Below are 16,539 nucleotides of genomic sequence, written 5' to 3' on the forward strand. Positions count from 1 at the left end.
CCGCTGCGGGACGCTGCCCGCCGCCCCCGCGCCTGCCGCCCCCGGTGGGGCTGCGGGGCGGGGAGCGGAGCGGCCCCGGGGACGGCGGGAAGGGCCCGCCCGGGCTGTTCCCGACGGCGTGGGAGACTTTAAAGTTGCATTTTAAAGCACTCGCAAAACAATGAGCCGTTTGTTTGCGGACACCTTCTTCTCGGCAGATGTGAGCACGCAGCAAAAGCGTGAAGGTCTCACTGCTTTTACGGCCGTCTGGTGTCTCCTGGTCTGGCTTTCACCTGCTGTCCAGGTTGCAACAAAAGCTCCTGGTCATCTTCTTTCACTGCCGTGCAAGCCGCAAAAAGGTATTAACCCCTCATTCGCCTGACTGACTTCCACAGTCCTTTCCCGGGACACAAAGGCCTGCAGAAGACATTGACTGTCCTTTTTTTTTCTTCACACTTGCAGTTTGCAGCCTCTGCCTTGCTGTCGCACTGACAGAGCCGAAGATAGAGATCTCTGAAGTAGGAGGTTAGCTGGGATGGCTTTCCACAGCCTCATTCTTTTTTTTTTTTTTTTTTTTTCTGCTAGACTTAAGAACTGGACATCTAAATTTGTCAGTGTTCAAGTTTTTTTAACGTAGGTCTTTTCTTCGGGGGAGGGGAGGTGTTATAATGCTACAGCTACGGTAAAGAACAGGAACTATACAGCTGAAGTAAATAATTTGAAAATCCTGGCACTGCGAAGATGAATAGCAAAACCTTGCTGTACCACCAGAGGTTGAAATTAACAGATGAAAGCAAGAAGTTCAGAGCAAAGGCAACTCATTTTCTTTAAACTCTTTCCAGTATCTGTAGTTATTAGCTGTTGAGATAAGCACACAAAGGAGGATTTCCTCTAAAGACATAAATCAAGCGTAGAGAGAGAGAGCATAGAATTTTTCTATTAATTTCCTGACAAATGAACTCTGAATCAGTTTGTTAAAACTCGTATGGCGAAAGGTTTTTTAACCCTTTCTCTGGTAACTCTCAGTCCACATTTACGAGAGTGAAATTAAAGGCTAATTTTAGTACAGCAACCAAATTTCCCTCCTTTTTATTTTGAAATGGAATATGCCTTTTAGAGCTCAGTGGGTGGAGGGAGGGCCAGCATTTGCAAACCTTTTGCAAGCTCCATCGGAGTTTTACCTAGCTTTTCCAGTTTCAGTCTTAACTCTTCTGGGTCTCACCGTGAGAGGATCGGCATTTCAGGAATCTGTGAAATAGCAAAGCCATTATTTTTTTCTATTGGCCCACTAGTAGTGTGTGGCAGTGATCAAGTGAAGATAATTTAGTTGATGCTCCTCGTTGGGAAATTCTTGCTGGAAGTGGCATGCAGTGTCACAAGATTGTTGCACTCCTGCAGTTACAGTAGTTCTTGCATACTGTGACTATTCCCTTAAGGGATTTCCATCAGGGCCCTTCCCAGCACATTTAGCATGACAGTGCTGGGAGCCCGAGGCCATGCGACACATCCTCAGACCAGCAGACTTTGGAACTGGTGGTTTGGCAGGAACCTCTGGTGCTAACATACTGCAACAGAGTTTTTTGTATTCCTGTCGTGCTGAATATGCCCTCAGCTGGATTCACGTGATTATAGCCCTTTGTCCTCAGCAACAGTCGGAAGGGATAGCTGCCACAGCACCCAACTGAATTGAAAATAGTGCAGTCAACAAGTCAGCTACTTGAGAGATACTCCTTTCCTGAGGAAACCCTGGAGATTGAGGAGTGAGTCACCTGGCACAGGAGGGACTACAGAGTAGGTCATTTTAGTAGGGTGGCATATTGGAAGCAAAGTCTCTCAGGACACTTCCAGCCTCTATAGGAGGTGGCCAAGGTCTAGGCATGACGGCTGGGGGGTCAAAATAGCTGCACAGTTGTACACACTCCAAGAAGAAAGACACAGTATGTGCCTAGAGCAGCTGAGGGTTATGGTGGGAGGGCTGCCATAACTAAGCGACTGCCAAGGCCAAGGGATTACGAGAGACTGCTGAGAAGGAGTTGGAGACAACCAGCAAGAACTCTGTGTTTGGGCCTGCAGCCCAGGGAGAAAGCGAAAGAGGCAATATTAAGCCTAGAAAAAATAACCTCATGAATGTAATGAAGCATACCTGGAAAAAGGCCATTACAAGCAGGTGTTCAGCAGGCAGGGACCTGATGCATTGTACAAAAATCTGATTGCCTTGGAACAGCATAAACACCCCAAATGCCGTATCAGCCAAGGAACAAATGCAGTTATGCAGCAGGGAGAAGGCCTTTTCACCCCTACTGGGTGCGACTAAGGCATGCCTGTTTCAAGGAAACATCTCAGGGCAACAACGTTGGCATAGGCAGCACATACTGTAAACTCGCTGTCTGGGCATGCACCCCCTGGCTTGCACCAATCCTGATTGCTCTGGTCATAGCAAAGTGAAGTGTCCCCGTCTGGTTCCCAAAACAGGTATAACTACACAGGTGGCCACTGCCTTAATGCAGACTGGATGCTGGGGAGGTGACAGGCCAGTAAATATTAGAGCAGTGAGAGACCCATGTTAGTGGAAACAAGAAAATTACACATATAAAACACTTGTAGTACCCATTTTCTTGCTGATGCAATTCCTGATTTTTCCACAGCTGAGTGGAAGGTAGAAAAAGAGCACTGCTAGATTCACAGCCAAATTCCAATGCATGGAAAAGGGAAGGACATTTATCTTTGCAACAGACATTTCTATCTGTACTGCTTAAACATCCTTCAGAAGGAAAAACAGATGGTCTTGTGGTTTGGCTCTGAGCTATGCTTTGGAGACCCAAGTGCTATTTACTGCATGACTTTTGACCAGTCTGTTAAACCCACAGATGCAAAGGTTAATACTAATTTTCATATCCAGCCAAAGTATGTTCACGCAAAATCCAACACAGGCAAGCAAATCTGATGAGTTCAAATAGGTGTACATTCAACAACTTCAGAAGAGGGCAAAATTTACCTTCTTGTCAGGTTGGTTGTGAGGCTAAATTAAAGTATTTTGTAAAGCATTTGGATATCCCGAGGGACTAGAGAAATGCAAACTTTTAATAATAATTGCTGTTTAACTGGATGAGTTCAGTGTAGCATGGCAGAAAAAGTCTAGTAATTCCTGTGTTTGTGCTTTGACTCTGACTGTTATATAACTATAGCTTCTTCATATTTATGACAAACCCAAGCTCTTAAGAAAAAGAAAACAAGTTGCAGTCATCCTAGAAAAGGCACTATTGGACATAGTGTTGGCATAAAGGACACACATCCTTAAAGAAAAATGCATGAAAAAGTCCAATTGTTTTTTTCCAGTCTGATCTTAGGCAGAATTTGGTAAGCAGGAAAGCTCTCCTCTCAAGTCACATTCATCACGAAAGAGGAAGGGCCTGGAGCATCTGTGCTGGCTGTCCCAAAGGCAGGCTGAGCTTGGGCCATTGCTGGAGAAAACCCATGCAGAGGCATTTGAGTGCCCAGTGAAGCAATCAGACCTGCATGCTGATAGCACTGCTGAAATAACATACTGAGGCTTATTCAGGCCTTGGAAAGACTCTCCTCTTTTTGGAGGAAACTCCTTTTTCCAGTGACTGGAATGAAATATTCTCTCAGAAAACCATATTCAAAAGCTGTAAAAAAAGTTACTCTCCCTTTTCTTTGCCTAGAAGCATAGTTTGCAAGACAATATTGTGGAATTCTGGGAAAGGCAATGAGAGGAAATAAGGAGAATCCCCCCCCCAAAACAGTTTAGGGTGAAATTAGCTGACAGACTTTACCCAGTTTCCACAAAGTAAGCGTTCATCAGACAAAAATCGTCGGTGCATAGAGTTCTTAAAAAAGAATGAAATGGGTTTGAACGCTGAACTGTCTTTGACCTCTGTGCAAACTGAACTATCCAAAATCACTAGTTATTTTGGTAAATCATATCCTTTCTCTGCAATGAATCAGTCAACAGAATGCTAATTTTCCAGGTAAGTAGTGTGGAAGTCAGTACATACAAATTATAAGACTGAGCGTGCACAATTCTTATGTTCTACCTTATTAGTACATTTGCTATGCTTGTTCTTACAGGCAATAATGAATTATCCTTTGAAAAAAAATATTCTAGTATTCCTGAAGTATGTGGCAAAGGAAAAAAGAAACCAGAGGCAGGCTCATTCATTTATTTCAGCATAAAATGTAGATTTCTACTGCAGCTGGACAGACAAACCCTGGCAGTTTCACAAGTAGAATTCAGCTGTTCCATGCATGAAACTGAAGGTAAATTGTTGTCTTGGCATGGAACAGAGAGAAGCATCTGGCCAGTAAGGCAGACTAGCAGCAAGAAAGACCCCTTTCCAAAGTGCTCTAAGTTTGTTTGCTTTTTCCAAAATAGAGGAGAAATAAAAAGAAACATAAATTAACTCTCCAAATACTTGTTAGCTTTGGGGAAAAAAAACTGTTTAACAACAACTGTTTAACAACTCTTGCACACTCTCTCAGATACCTGAATACATTTTTGATAAAGATACAAGAAAGAGCCATGACTACATGTAGCTTATACAGTCAACAAATTGTGCAATTGTGCAATCTATTCTTTCGCTTTTAAATCAATTGTCAGTTTTAGTACTTTCCTTATTACGAGCTATCACCCTCTCATGCAGGGAGAAGCAGCCTCTCAGGTATGCAGCCACTTGTTTTTTTGATTGTGAGTCCCAAGAACTATGCATTAAAAGAAGTCTGTTGATGTTAGAAATCATCATAAGCTGGATCACTGGAGTGCCAGATGAAGTGTAACATCTCAGTGGCCTCTTAGGACTTCATAGCTGTTACCACGCTGTTTCCAACAGCCTCTCACAACTTCTTCCTGACAGCAGGAATATAAATTTTTTACGAGGAAAACAAATCTTGCTATTTGAGCTGAAGAAGATTCCCCTACTATCTCTTCCTGCCACAGAGCTTCTGAAACTGTGATACTTGTGCTTTCATCCAGAACAGTGAAATACATGCCTACATTTAGCAAATGAAGTCTCTCTTTCACATTCAGTGATTAATTTGGAGGGGAGAAATGCAGGCACTAAATTACATTTTTACCTCATTTATGTTTACTGAATAAACAGCCCCAGATTATGTAATTTTCTCCAGCAAAGCATATATTTCTGTGGTTTGCTTTACCATTTGGAAAATGTTTGAATCTATTCCGTTTAACTTGCTCTGTTATTGTAAAACCTTCAGACAGTGTCTCTCACCCTAGGGATTTCACCTCTAAATCAACTGTTCTTTCTAGAAAATAGATGACTAGTCAGAAATGCATGTTGCAACATGTGAGAAAGCCAACAGCAGATAGGACTGTGTGTCTTCTTGTACAGTATTTTCAATTTTATGCTGGCAGCATGAAAGATAGAGTGGAACAGCTACCCAATAATAGTATTTTATTTATAGAAAAAAAATAAAATGTATATATTATATATATAAAATTTATATAAAATTTGTTTATATAAAATTTTGTTAATTTATATGCTATTTATATAGAGCTACCCTATATATAGCACATTTCTCCTTAATTTTGTTTCATATACATGATCTATGTGCCTGAATCCAGATTACTGTAAGGAGAAAAATGATTCTTAGTTTAACTGTCAGCATCCGAACTTTTTTAGACTTGGCCTTCTAAATGTTAAAATGGTGCCAAATTTTAGAGAAAAATCTTTTCAAATAGTCATCATGTCACATTTAGGTTAAGTTTTATATAATTCGATTTGAAGATAAGCATTTTCTTGAATCATTTTCTAAACTGCAATATAATTTGTTATGGTCTAACAGTACCAGAAGCAAAACACAATGGCAGTATAGCACTACAGGAGAAGCAGAAAATGACCAATATACTTTCACAATCCAAGATCAATAAGTATATGGGCATTATAAATGCAAAGGTGTTAACTGCAATAAATAGTCATAAAATCAGAGAATATTTTAGTTTGGAAGGGACCTTTGGAGGTTATCTAGGCCAAACCCCTGCTCAAAGCAGGGCTAACTTCAAAGTTAAATCAGGTCGAATAGTTTTAAAAATTGCACATAACAGAAATGATGGGGTAATCTGAAGGCATCGGAAGACATCAGCACAGGTCTATATTAGCCAAAGATATGGCCCTCAATTAAAATTTGACAACATACCTGGTACAGAGATGCTTTGTCTCCAGATACAGGCTCAGTGGAAGTTGGGCTGGACTTGAGCTGAAAATGTCTGAAGTGCTTTTTTGTTCATATATGGCCTGCATCTGCTGAAGTTGATAACAAAGCTCTCATTAACAAAAACAGAATAACAATCTGTCAATATCCCATAATAAAAAGCAGTCCTATTTGATATTTCTCTGATATTTTTCATTCTGAAAAGTGATTTTGACACAAACCTGTATCCTCATGACGCCTCCTTTTCTTCTTTTAGCCTGTTTTCCTTTTCCGTTAACGAACTTCAGTAAGCCATCCTTAAAAATTAGTTCATGACCTGTAGCACTTTACACAACAAGGAGAGTGTGCCACTTTCATATTACACCACCTAAAAATGGGGAAGGAGAAAGGAAAGGAGAAAGGATTTTAATTGTAAAAGTTAGTGCAGGTCTAAGAACAGCATCTGAATCTATGAACTTTTCCATAATTGGACCTGATCTCCAAGTCTTCAGCTGTCTCCCTGCTACATTACAAGAAATTCTCAGGTTTATGGAAAAGCCTAACAAAACTTTATTATAAAGTATAGAATAGTATATATCTCAGAGCATTGTTAAATCTTTCGTATCCTTAGGCAACAGCAGCTGTGTATTCTTGAGCATGCCTACTCCAAACAAGCCTTCAGTTAAAGCAGCTTAATTATGTCTCTGGAAAAGGAAAAAAAGTGAGGAACAGTGCCTTGAAAAATAATTCTATCTGGTTCATTTAATACCGTTTTTCTTACATTTTTCCCTTCTGAAACATCAAAATTCCTTTCTTTTCTCTACCTGAATACTTAACAGCAGTTAACATTAATTACCTTGGCTGTGGTTATACTTCATCCTAGACATCATCATCTATAATTCGGTATTTTATGTCCTAGAGAGTTCATGTTATCAGACATCTCACAAAGTCTACAGTGTTCCCGTGGCAATTGTATACATCCCTTTTTAAATGGATATTTTGCTGTCCAGTAACTCAGTGACTTGCACTCTTCTGTGTGTGTCAGGATTTTTCTTCAGGACTTTTTTCCAGGTTTATAGAGATGACATGTTTTACAGCTTCATTAAAGTGCAGGCAAAATGACTGACCAATTCTACTGCTGCAGGCACAATCAAAAATCAAAAATCATAGCCCATGTCTGGAAAACTGCTCTATACCCATCAGTTCCTCTTGCATGCCAAGCACATTTGAAACCTGTGGTCAGCTGTGGCTAACAAGCAGTTTTGAAAATCTTGCATTAGAATAACAGGTGGAAAAACATTCAAACAGCTACCTTGATTTTTAGGAGTGCCTATAGGTGAGTCACATCTTTTTGCATAGGTTGTAGTTAGAGCAGTTGGGCAGAATGGCAGGGTCTACCATACTTGCAACAAAATATGAATGCTGTTGTGAAAGCTCCTGGAGCTGACTTGGGAATGTTTAGCTTTCTGTATTGGAGACAGTTCTTTGGAAATAAAAAAAAGGATTTAGGGAACACAGAATGATGTCAAGCCAAATGTAGCAAAGATATGCATATTTCGAAGGCCCAAACTGCCTATTCTTGTCCTTAAATAATGACACAACATAAATAACACCTCAAATTTCAAGTGAATAGAAGGAAAAACTGTAGCATCATTTAGATGCAGTATACTGCAACACAGTATACTACTAGCAGTATCCCAGCCCTACAAAGGTTTTCTCATGTTGAGCTTAAATGCTGAAACAGTGTAGGACCAGATCTTGTCTTTCACATGAGAATGTGAAATGGAGAACTTTGATCACATGTATTCACTGAAGCTCTTTCAGCTAGAAGGCTGCAGATTTTAGAAAAGTGACATATGTTTCCATTTGCTAAAATTCACCTGGCACCTCAAGTGGATACAGCATTCTTCATTTCCTGTCCTAACTCCTGAATTGTTGCTGTTAGGGCCTGGCATTTCTTCCACTGAAGGAGATGGGAGCTGTGCCATGGATTGCAGTGACAGCAGGAGGAAAGCAGAGACAGATTAGGTTAGGTATTGGAGGATTTTCTGCACACTCTATAAGTATTTCAGGAACCATGGGATATGTGATCCTAAATACAAAGTTACGCAGTGTGAACTCTTTGAGTTGGATATGGATATTTTCAGACAGGCAAAGCTACCTACTGACTGTACATCTGAGAAAGTAAGTCTGAATTATTTCTTCTGGCAAGTATCAAGAGTATGTTAGTGAAATGTGCCTGGATATGCTAACTTAAGATAGAACTATGCTGGAAATGTTCCTGCAGCTGTTACTTGGAAAACATCTGTGGTGCTGTGCATGGAAAGTTGTACATCTCTGTTCATACTAGCACAGAACAATTAATGCTTGGGAACAGAGTATAAATTAGTGGGAAATATGAGAAGGACATTAAGCACCAATGAAATGACTAAAGGTATTAGTAGTATAGGAAGAAAGGAAAAAAATTCTAATATTCCATTTCTGGCACAGAAAATGGAATAGGATCAGGAGACTCTGTGACACTTCTAGAATTCCAAGTGTTAGTTATCTGAGTAAGAGTAACCATTTCAACCAATTACTAGATACTTGTTAATGACTTGAGGGATGACATTTTTTAGGCTTTCCAACCTCGATAATTTGTGAGACTTTATGTTTGTATAGACTAATAAAGGGGAAAATATACTGGTTGACATGATTTGTTATTTACAGTTAATAGTTATCTCTATGCCAAATTAAAAAACATTGCTTTTCAATTTTAGCAGAAGACATTCAAGGAGGTAAGCTTAAGAAACCCTATGAAAGGCGCAACGAGATATATATATTTTTACAGCACATTAGATAGTTAAGGGTTTTTTCCTCTCTTGAGGCTTTCAGATTAAGACTGGCTGATTAGAAGGTGTGCTTAGTGAAATCTGTGGCCTGTTATATTCAAGAACTCAGACTAGCTAATCCATGCAAAGCAGGTGTGTAAGGAATTGAGAATGTCTTCAGTAACGCACCAGCATGATGAGAAAGTACAGGAGATACCTGGCTGGTGGCAGAAATTTGTCACTAACTGTTACTGAGACCGAGTTTCTACTAAGAGCTGATGAGGTGTAAGTCACAATGTGCGACTTATCATGTAATCTCTCTCTATAACTTTGTATGAGCTCTGTGGTACAGAACATGTATACTTTGCTATTCTACATCTTTTTTCATGATACTTGCATTGCAGGATTAAAAACTTGATGGAAGTCAAGATGGAAGTGTCTTCCTACCAACTTGTGGATGCTTTGTGCAAGGCCTTTTTCAGTGTCTTAGACTTTAATGCTAAGTTGTATAAAATGGATATGCACCATGTTAAATGTGTAAATAAATTTTCAATATCCATTTCCAGTACTTGTAACTGAATACTTCCTAATAAGTCATTTCACTCACAAAGCTGCCTGGTTGCATAGTCTGAAAGGTGACTGCTCTTTTGTTCTTGGCTTAACTTTTAATGACTAATTTAAATTTCATTTTGTGCAGGTTCCATGTGATTTTGAAAATGTCTTCTGAAATTATGCACAACTACCTTTTTTAAAAAATACTTTTAAAAGCCTTAAGTACAACATTGCCTAGAATTATCTTGTCAATTAAATATAAGAACCCATTTGAAATAAGTGACAAAAAAACAGAGTGAATGAAGCACACCTTCCAGTAACAAATCATTATTAAAAGAGAACTTTAAGCAAACTGCTAGTTATGTGGTCATGCTTAGACAAGCACAAGGTTATTGAAACATGCAGCTTCCTTTCAGACAATTTAGCTTGCATGAAGGCAAATTATTGCCATAAAAGCATTGAAGCAGGTTGCTCAGGCATTTGCCCTGGTGTAATTCTCTTTCTTCTAAAAGATTACTCTTGCTGCACAACAATGTCAGTGGCATCAGAATCAGGTCTACATCTTCAGTTGCCATTACAAATACTTCCTGCAATGTTTTCCAGCAGTAAATTGATGTATGCATTTGATATTATTATCTAAAAGAGACAGGAAGCAATATTTTAATTGACTTGTAGATGCCATATAGATTTCTGACAATAGCTGTAATGGAAATCTGTGAAACTGAACTGGCTCACAGAGGAGATGCAAGGGCAATATATAACTGTAATACAAAGAGCATCTAAACCGACCTAACACAGAAATCACAAAGAATAATTTTATTCGCTAGGTAAGCTATGAAATCCACCACAGACTTGGACACTCTCGTGGTTCCATCAGTTTTCTCAGGGCACAGGGAGTGGAATTTGAACAAGGTGCGACAACAACGCCCTGTGAGCAGCAACATTTTAAATGGCAAAGGGTAAAGTCATCCACAAGCTCCTTCCCCTTCTCACCCTTTTTCAGTGAGGGTTTGCATCAGTGTGGTGGTGTAGTTCCCCCTTCCTCTTCTTGTGCCAGAGCCATTTTCAAAGCCTCCGAAAAGCCTAACTTCAAAAGTCACTATGAGTTTTGAAAACATTACAAAAGTAGGTTGCATTGGACAATGTGCTTGCAAGGTTGGCAGTTAGCCCCTGAACACCATTATAAATCTTGCCAGCTCTGTGTAGAGAGGTGTCATGAGAACATAGGCAGAAAATCAGGCTCTCCCAATAACTCTGCTCCCTCTTTGGCCATTTTCCAATGCTCTCTCAGTATTAGGGAGTCTCGATTTTTGTGGTTACTAGCACACCATACGCAGGCTTCTTTTGAGACATGAAATAATAGACAGGGGCCAACCCACGGTGGTGTTCCTGAAAAAAAAAAATCCTTTTGCTTTAATAGAAATTCTCAGTGAAAACACTGATTTCCTTCAGGATCAAGATTTTAGGACTAGGCACTTGCTCCAAGCAACTTGACTTTTAGCTGTGTTTTCCAAGTTTTATGCCAGCTACTGTACTGGGAATATGAACAATTTATATGAAAGATCTGTCATGTATCAGAATCCTAAACAGGTCTAGGATTTTTGATCCGTCTCTCCCAGTAACCTTGTCTTGGAAGTCAGAAGTTAGGTTTTCCTGTTGTCAGAGGGGTTCACAAACTCCTCCTAGGACAGTTTAACCTCAAAAATATCTCTGATGAAACCAGATCATATGGGTGGAAGGGAAGGGAGGGAAGGGGGGAATATTACATTAACACAGCATAAATAGGGTGAAAACAGACCTAGCCTTACACCAAATGTTAATGTAGGCAGTGAAAATGGAGGTCAGAAGTAGTTGCCTTCAGCCCTCTGCTTCAACATTTCAGTGTCTCTAGAAATCTGATGCCGCTTCCTTAGTGGTTAGCTGTAGTTCAGCATATTACTCAGGCCTTGTTTATAGTAGGAAGTTTTGTGACTTAAGTTACACTGATGCACTTCCTCTTGTCCCTGAACCTTGAGCAGCTGTCCCGGTATAGACGTACTTATCCCAATGTAACTCATACTATGGTAGCTTTTTTTTCCATAAGCACAGTATGTGGTATCAGTTCGTGGCAACTTTATAGCAGCATAAATGCATGCATAGTTTTATGTGTACATAAAAATCTATTATATATATATAAATGGTATACACTTTCTATATACAATAGCATTCTAGTATGTGTGTGTGTGTATATGTATATATATAAAGCCAGCTCTATTCAGTCAGAGTTGTTTGCAATTGGCCTGTCCCATACATGCAAGTTGCTTTGCTGACGGTGCCCTGCAGCCAGTCACAGTGGCAGACCTTGTAGCATAATAATGGTCCAGACAAACTAAACTGTGCTTCCAGGCTTACTCTCTGGACTGAAAGGTGTTTCAGGATGCTCTTCAAAAAGCCTGTAAATTTACCCCTTGCAATACAAAGCAACACACCTAAACAATATACCTGTGGCGTCACAAATTTTCTTGTGTAGACTGACTTGCATTTCCCCTTTGTGATAAGCTTCCTCTTGTCATGGAAATTCCTCTCATCTAGCCACTAATATTGTTAGATGTATTTCAGTACTGTTTTGCCATATGTTGTACCAGCAAAACAAAATCACAGTGTCTAAAATCTTACAGTCTATGCTAAATTTATTTACATCTCCATTGATTTCTGTTTGGAACTTGTCTGCTCAAAATATTTACTGCTAAGTTTAGCTCCCTTCTCTTGAACGAACAAGCTTGGTTTCTTTTTTCTGCACCCTCCCTTGCTAATTTCGACAGCTATTTTGCACTCGGGGTGGGGTCACTAAGAGATACATGCACGGTCATTGCTGATCTCTAGACCTACTCATGTTTCCAGTGAACCTTTTCAGCAGCACTGACTTCGTGTTTACATTAATCCTTGATTGGCAAGCTTTGTTTTCCTTCCATCATTTAGGAAGAATGTAATAAATCTGAATAATCTAATTTATTTATGAATTCTGAACTTGACCAACTTCCATTAGCGCAAAGTGCCAAGTGTGAAATTAAATACATCTATATTAAAGATGGGAGCTAAACCAGTGGGGACGTTTACTTGTATGGCTACTAGAGGATCGAATGCCATTTTAAATTCGAGCAGATATATGAATCATTTTATCTCCTACACTTGATGTTCCCTCACAAAGGACCTATGCAAAGGCTTCAGTTTTGACAGGTTTTTATCACCAGGGGCTGGTCCCTCTGCTTTTAAAAGCAACAGACTCTGCAAAGTATTCCTTTTATACAGATAAGTATATATGTTTGTGTGTATATATACATATGTACATACATAATACAGACATACATATAAATATACACATGCACACTGAGGGTACTTTATTTGCATAAAGAAATGAGTTTTACTCTCCTCAGTAAAACATAAACAACCCAACCCTCAAATCACCCCATTTAATTAAAACAAAAAAAAATCTTTTTGCATGATGTCTGTTAAGGAATTATGAAAGAAAGACACTAGGTAGCTCTCAAGGGGGGAAAGGATTCTAGGGCTAATCTCATTTGATGTAGACTCTCTTGATGTTTGATACATACCCACATTTTTAAATAAGCTTGAATTATGCTTGAGGAAAATGCTAATTCATATAATAGCTGTTGTCTCCTGCATCATCACAGAGTTAAAGGATGTTGGCCAAACTAGACACATTTTTTTCTCAGAATTGTGGGAAATATGGCATGCTCCCATATGGCAGCAGTTTTGTCTCATAGAGAAAGAGAAGAAGTCACAAGTCTGTGACTTTTGTCTCCAGTTTTTAGCTGGTTTCATGGTGCCTCTCTCCTCCTTACCAGGATAATGGAATAGCAATAGTTTAATGAGTGGCTGTAAAGTGTGTGAAGCTCTTTGGTTAAGTGGCACAAAGGAAACAATTGCTCTAAGGGAGTGCTATTGTTCTTTACCTTGGCGACCAATTGCTGACTGGGCTGTGAGCGAGAAGATTTCATGTTTCTAGGGTGTTAATTACTGTGTGTCCCCTAATCATGAAGGTTTATAGTCTTATTTCAGCTGGGAAAGCTGCATACCACAAGGCCCAGTTAATACCTCTGATATCATCCGCTACTCAATACACAGCTATTAGCCATCCATAACCATTCTCAATCAATTGCCATGCAGACCTGCTAGGGCAAGTTTTGCCAGGCCATATCAGAAGATTGATTAGCAAGACTCCTTAAAATAAAGCCTGCCTATGTTACTTGACAGTGTTGAAAAGTGTCACATCACAGCAAAAAAACAACAGATTCATTTTTTCCACCCACTCCCTTAATCCCAAATAAGTGCCACATTGAAARAAAATTAGTTATTCCTTGTGCAGGGAAAAAGAGAGAGCTTTACTCGTGGACTTTACCATGACTCCTCCTTTGCCTGCAACGCTGGGTTGTTCTGCCAGGTCCATATAGCACAGGGAGCAGACTAAGTTTCATTGTTTACAATTCCAAAGCTCATGAGTGCGTCACTCATACTAAGGATCCTTGAGGGTTTTTTTGCAATCCTACACAGCTCTTTGCAACAGATCAGCTAATGACAGAGGAACAAAGATGGGACAGGACCCTTCTCTTCCATATGTAGAAAATGAGCTCTTTTGATGCAAGGCTACACAGAAAAAGCCCTGTTGATCCATGCTCATGTAACAGACTTTTTCTCCAGCAAATTACATGATATGTGAATGATAAATTTTCAAAGTGTTCTATTAGGTTTAAATTGGTCAGTAAAATATAAACAGTGTATGTGTTCAAGTAGATTGCTGAATTAATATTTTAAGAATCCAAATGCTATGTGTTTAAAAAAATAATCCTTTCTGGCTTTCCTTTGCATTTAGGTAAGCTGAAACATATGTTCTGCTCTGTGGTTTTCTTTAGCAGTCTGAAGGAGAAGGTCTATACTGCATTTCTGTGGTGCTTCACGTGGCAAGACGTACTTGAGAATGTGGAGAAAAAAGCACCGGCTGCCAAGGGAATTTGGATAACACAGACTGGACCTAAGAGCCTTATCCTGCAAACATCACATAGGTGACACTTGCAGCTGCCAGAAGTCACTTTGAAGTCAACTCCATTAATGGTAAGCATTGTTTTTAAAATTGGAGCAGAACCACAGCTCCTTATTTCAGAGGCTAAAAGTACTTTTATCGCTTGAAATACTGTCTTCAGGTTAAAAAAAAAAAATCAGTARCCATGCCAGTTCATTCACATTGCAGGGATGCTATATTTAGGGGTGTTCAGATATACTTGCTGTCACCTATGAGAGTGCTGTCCTGTGTTAGGAATATTCCAAGGAGAAGTTGCGCATATTTGTGGGAACCTAAGAGAGCTCGTAATCAAAATAAACATGAAGAAATTGTTGGCTATCATCACTGGCATAACAGACAATAACTGTGCCTAGAAATAGAGATTGGCATAGCAACATTGTTGACTGTTTTGTACAGAAGGAGGCTTATTTTCCCAGACTGCAACACTTAATAAACATTTTCTATTTGTTGAAACCGTGGAACCTCACTAGATCATAGTGAATGCTAATCTGCTCTCCCTGCTGTAAGTTGCCACCACACATTTTTGTCTTCAGCATGTACACATCACTGCATCACTGTCATTGTGGTTTTCCCTTTGACATTTGTGTTATCCATTTGGGTTTGTCCGTGAAAAATGTCTGCAGAGCATGGAACAGGTTGTAACGTTTATATTAAATTCCACAAATCCAGACCGTGATATAGTTTGTGAGATCCTGTTTTATCTTGTCATTAGGGCTCTGTTGAGCTGTAGGCTGAGAAGATTTGATGCAACCCCCCTACGTCTAGCACTCTGCTAGGGGGTAGATAACACCAGCATACTTGCCAGCTGTTCACAGTATTAGCCATCTTCTTCCTTAAGCATCAGATTCCCACTACACATAAATCTACCGTGATTATAAAGAGAAGCTTGGAAACACACATCCTAAAACTCTCAAACACCAGATAGTAAAACTGACTCTTGATTTGAAGCAGTACATGGGATTTTTAAGCCAGGCAAATTGGGGCATCAGGAAATCAGGAGATGCGATGTGAGGAGAAGGGTCTCACAGCTGCCACCAGGGAGTCAGGTCCACACCAGCTGAGCTACCTTAGGGCTGAGCTACCTCAGGCCACCTCACTCAGAGGCTGCAGGTCAGCAGTCCTCCTTTTAGCTAATTCCAGGAGCAGCCTAAGAGACCTGTGGGGCCAGACGGGGATGCTGGGGCCTTAGCTGACCGACGGCGTGCCCTGCCGAGCCTGGCCGGGCAGTTGGTAGCCGTTTCTGTGGGGACAGGCGCCCCGCAGCTGCAGCCCCCGCCGCGTGACGGTTGGGCTCTGGCCGTTGGTGCCCTAACCCCCCCCCCTTGAGTGCCGCGCGCGCGCCCCCGCCGCCACCGCCGCGCGCGCACAGCTCTATCGCGGTTGCTAAGGCCTGGAGCTGTAGGTGAGGCAGAGGCAGAACTCGGCCGGCCAATCCGGAGAGACTCACCCTCCGTCGACGGCCAATCACTGCCGGTAAACAACACAACGCGATGGGTGGGGAGGGGGAGGGGCAAGGAGGACCGCTGGCCAATCAGCGGCTAGGGAGCGCGGGCCAATCAGGACGGGGGAGGGTTTGGGCGGACTTTTCAAAACGGGCGAGCCGCCACAAAGGCCCTGCTCCCGGGTCCCTTTAAAGGTGTGATTTGACCCCGCTGCCTGTCTCCTTCCGCTGAGGCCTGGCGCTGCCTCCCGGGAGCGGGATCGCGCTTCGCCTTCATCAAGGCAGAAGAGGCGCGGGATGGCTGCAGCGCGCCCGGACATCCGGGGCTGCTGCCCTCTCCAAGGGTGAGTGGCTCTGAGAGGACTTTTTTTCCTCGCCCCGCCCCGCCCCCGGGCGAATCACCGGCCGGGCCTAGCAGCGAGTTCTCCGCGAGGGGCCATCTGCGGGCCGGGAGAACAAAAACAAGGGGGCGGGGCCCCGCCGCCTCCATTTTGATGCGGGCCCGGGGCGGCGGC

At 41.2% G+C, this 16,539-nt stretch overlaps 2 long non-coding RNA genes across 3 annotated transcripts; one reads left to right on the forward strand and one right to left on the reverse strand.

The window, feature by feature from the left end:
* Positions 1–67: 67 nt before the first annotated feature.
* Positions 68–15,259, forward strand: LOC112977637. The gene is made up of 3 exons (XR_003257583.1): positions 68–338; positions 442–504; positions 14,417–15,259. It is a non-coding gene; the product is annotated as an uncharacterized LOC112977637 (long non-coding RNA).
* On the reverse strand, positions 4,059–16,073 carry LOC112977638. 2 transcript variants are annotated; one of them, XR_003257584.1, is made up of 4 exons: positions 16,031–16,073; positions 6,387–6,532; positions 6,151–6,257; positions 4,059–4,843 (listed from the first exon to the last, which is right to left on the reverse strand). It is a non-coding gene; the product is annotated as an uncharacterized LOC112977638 (long non-coding RNA). The 2 variants fall into 2 exon arrangements; XR_003257585.1 differs by lacking the exon at positions 16,031–16,073 and adding an exon at positions 7,457–8,574.
* Between the last annotated feature and the right edge of the window lie 466 nt (positions 16,074–16,539).

The sequence above is a fragment of the Apteryx rowi genome, unplaced genomic scaffold (genome assembly GCF_003343035.1).
Source record: "Apteryx rowi isolate R43461 unplaced genomic scaffold, aptRow1 scaffold_85, whole genome shotgun sequence".
Lineage (NCBI taxonomy): Eukaryota > Metazoa > Chordata > Aves > Apterygiformes > Apterygidae > Apteryx > Apteryx rowi.